Source organism: Magnolia sinica, chromosome 6 (genome assembly GCF_029962835.1).
Source record: "Magnolia sinica isolate HGM2019 chromosome 6, MsV1, whole genome shotgun sequence".
NCBI classification, from domain to species: Eukaryota; Viridiplantae; Streptophyta; class Magnoliopsida; order Magnoliales; family Magnoliaceae; genus Magnolia; species Magnolia sinica.
In genome coordinates, this window is record NC_080578.1 from 94689868 (window position 1) to 94693830 (window position 3963).

A 3963-nucleotide genomic window follows, 5' to 3' on the forward strand; every position below is an offset into this window, starting at 1 on the left:
AAGTTATGCCCAAAGTGTAGTTAGCATAGTGTCCCAGTGGGAATCAGAAGTTTAACTGGTAATGGTATCATCTCTCCTTGATAGGGGCAATAGTAATGGACTGAAGACAACTGAATCTGCTAAGGCATCTAGAAGACAGTCCATCAATTTATTATGATTATTATTTTTTCATTTTCTTCAGATACTGAATCTGCTAAGGCATCTAGAAGACAACTGAAAGAGACAATCTACTCAGTGCTGTTTGATATGAATGTTCCTGCTGTTTGTAGAAGAACTGCAGGCATGGCAGCTAAGACCACTTCTCATCACATTATTGCTGAAGTGTGCAACATTCGCAGGAAGACAAATAAATCTTCTTAAAAAAAGGTGAAAGAGCGTGCTTCTTTCTCCCAAAGCAATTTATAACCTCTTGAGAAGAGTGCAGGATCTCATCCATGCTCCGCTCGAGTACTTTCAAGCGCATCTTATCAAGGTGAATGTGGCCAACAAGGCCTGTATCCGCTTCTGAACTTTCAGGTATTTGTCGATGCCTTTAAAGCGACTTTTTTCAAACGATTCTGAACTAAATATGCTGCATTCTCCTTGCAATGCATTTTCCCATAGAAGCACTCATTCAAATATAGAATAACTCTCCGATCTATAATATCATTCTTGAAGTTAACTTTGCACAAAAGTATTTCCTTCATCGATTCCCATGAAGAGTTGTTGCTCTGAGAAGAATCAAGAACTGCTTTATATGCAGTATTTGATACTGCAGTAGCAGCTAATACACCAACTGGTTCACCAGCAAGAGACCTGCCAGGACTATTTTTGTCCACCTGTCCATACTCAAATTGAATTATAGAATTGTTGCAGAGGTTTCTCACTGTCCCATCATAACAGATAACGACATCTCTAAGTGTGGCCATTAGATTTTTAAACAAAGTTCCTGGTTCAGTAAGTCCTCTAGAAGAATGGATCAACACTTCCCTGGATGATATGGAATGGACCAACTCTTCATAGGGGGTCAGACCTTGAAAAAAGGAGCTCTTAACTAACCCAAATGCCTTAGAAGGATAGTCAACACCATTAATAGAATACTTATTTTGGAAGTGGAAACTCATATCACCATTAACAGAATACTTATTTTGGAAGTGGAAACTTATATCACCATTAACAGAATACTTATTTTGGAAGTGGAAACTCATATCCTCAACCAAACGTCTTGAATAAAACTTTCCTCGGTCATAAAGTTGAAGCCCCAAAAAGCCAAGTTGTTGAACAACCTTACTGATAGCTGAATCATTTTTAGAATCTATCAAATTACCCAAAGCAGATAACTTTAGAATACGAGTCACGATTGGCAGTTTTATAGTTTTCAGGTAGCTTTCCACTAACAACTCTACAAGTTCATTGTAATTTGATCTCAAGTGAAGCAGCAAAGGTGATATGTCCTGAATCTTCTTCTTTATATCTTCAGTAACAGCCTTGGGAATGTCAAAATCATTCAGGCCAACACTATATCCTTCTAAAAACAGAATGTCCTTCAGCAATGGCTGCAACATATTAAAGAACTTAACAGCCTCTTCTGTTCCCTTCTTGTCAAGAACAGAAGTAACAATCTCTGTGAATGATGACTGCAGTAAATCTCTATTGAAATCAATCCTCACCATTTAACTTTTACTGATCAAATGCCTCTCCCCAAAGCAGTCAAAAAATGCAGGTAAAGCACTCTGTACCATTTGCAAAACAGTCCACAGAGGACCTTTATGGTGAGCCTTAAGCAAAGCAGGTTCCAGTAAACTGGTGAAACACACATAGCCAACTGTTGCGCAGTCGCTTTGTTCAAGAAAAAAGTCCTAAACATGAGTTAAAGTGACAATAAAGAATCATGCACCAGTTGTAAATTCAGACTACCACTATGAGAACTACGGATTTGCTTTTCAACACTAAACAGCTCCAAAACTTCTGCCTTTGCTGCTAGAGACTGGATAAAATATATGAACACAATCCCCATCAAAATCTGCACCTAGGGGAGCACAAATAAGAGGATTGATCTTAACAGTATGGTCGTCATGCACATAGACAGAAAATGCTTGTAATGAATGTTTATGAGTACTAGGTGGCCTATTAATGAAAACAATGTCTCCATCCATAATCCGCCTATTTATGATTTGACCAACTTTCAAATCTGATTTAGTTTACTTTGATTCTCTTTTTTCCAATTCAGTTTTGAAAATTTTGAATGTTAGAGAAGTGCTACTGTGATTTGTCTGGATGTATTTAAGTGACTATTTTGTGTGTTCTCTACACCATAATGAAGGACCACAGCTGGTTACAGAAAGTTATGAGGTGCATTGGACACAGAAGGCTGAAGGAGATCTAATAGTCTAATGCTCCTGAGCTTTCACAAAGACCAATTTTCAGTGAAGCTATCATCTAGAAATGCAATAATCATTTCAGTGAAGCTGAAATGACCAATTTGAAACTATCATAGTATTTGTATTGTGTGATCATTACTCCAAGTTCGACTAGAAAGGAATGTAATTGCAATTTGTACTCCATTATGAATAACACTAACCGTCGATACAGTTCAATCATTGCCACCTAATTGAACTGAACAATTGCAATCCAACTCAGGTGTGTTTCAAAATGCAGCATAAAAGATGCATTTAGATCAATGGATTATTTCTAGCCTGGTGAACCTGTGATTAGCTCTGTTTTGAGCTTGTAGATTATCTTTGCATTAAGTCGATGAAACTCAATCAGGCCTTGAAAGATTTGAATTTTATTTTGTATTGTGACTTGAATAAAAGATATGATGTCATTGAGAAAACCCAAAAGCCACAACTCAGTTTTTCATTTTTTCTTTTTGCAGTGGCTATAAGTACATGCCTTATCAACTTTTGGCTTGCCACGTCACGATGGAGGTGAGTTTCTTGGCTGTTAACTGGTAGCTCTTTGTTGGAAAGTATTCTTCTTCATCATGGTTATCAAACAATTCCTGTTACAACAAAAGTGGCTGATGTGCCAGTCCATGTTGGCATTGAGTTGTAGTTTGACCACCAAGTGTGTCAGGTTTTTGGGTATCACTCTGTGATTAGAGTTCATAGAGAACCCACAGACATGTTATGGAGTCACAAATCATATTCCTGTTTCCAGTGACTAGTAGAAATGATGTCACATGATTTTCAGTTCAATTGGCAGGTGTATTACAGTGCAGAAACACTCAGTGTGCCAGTGGAGATGATAGAAGGGAAGTGTGAAGCTAGAAAGAAGCATGATCTTCCATCTCTGGATGACCCTGCAATCTTTGAGCATATCTTCTTCAGTGAATACATGTATGATCCTTCCAAATGTTGGGTGGTGTAGATAAAAGAGAAAGATGGCGATGATGTTAAGATGCAAGGACAAGGAAACAAGTGTGCATGGCTATGGAACTTGACTAGAAAGTAGGTGGTAAGGAAGTTGTCGAAATAGGAAGAAGACGATGATTTTTTGTATATTTATTTATTATGTTAAACTTATATGTATTTATGCGTGAATAAGTGTGATGCGGATAAGATTGTTTGTGTTTGGATGAATGTACTTTTATGTTTGGATGGATTTTCTTGTTTGGGTTTAGGTGGATGTGAATGTGAATATGATGAAATATATTATATAACAAGTATATATCAGGATGAATATGATGAAATATATTGTTAACAGGTGTATATCAGAAATTTTGTGCGGAATTTTGAGCTAGAATAATTTTTTTAAAAGAGACTTTTAGCAACGAAACTTTTTGTAGCTAAAAGTTTTGTAATTTATTTTTAGCTGCGAAAATTTTCGCTGCTAAAAGTCTTGTACAATTTTTTAGCGATGAAAATTTTCGTCGCTAAAAGTAGAATAATTTTTTTAGTAGCGAAAATTTTCGCTGCTAAAAGTCTTGTACAGTTTTTTTAGCGACGAAAATTTTCGTCGATAAAAGTGGAACAATTTTTT

General features: G+C 36.5%; 1 pseudogene; it reads right to left on the reverse strand.

Annotated features, from left to right (window-relative positions):
• Nucleotides 1–310: 310 nt before the first annotated feature.
• On the reverse strand, nt 311–2165 carry LOC131249744 (DNA-directed RNA polymerase V subunit 1-like; annotated as a pseudogene).
• Between the last annotated feature and the right edge of the window lie 1798 nt (nt 2166–3963).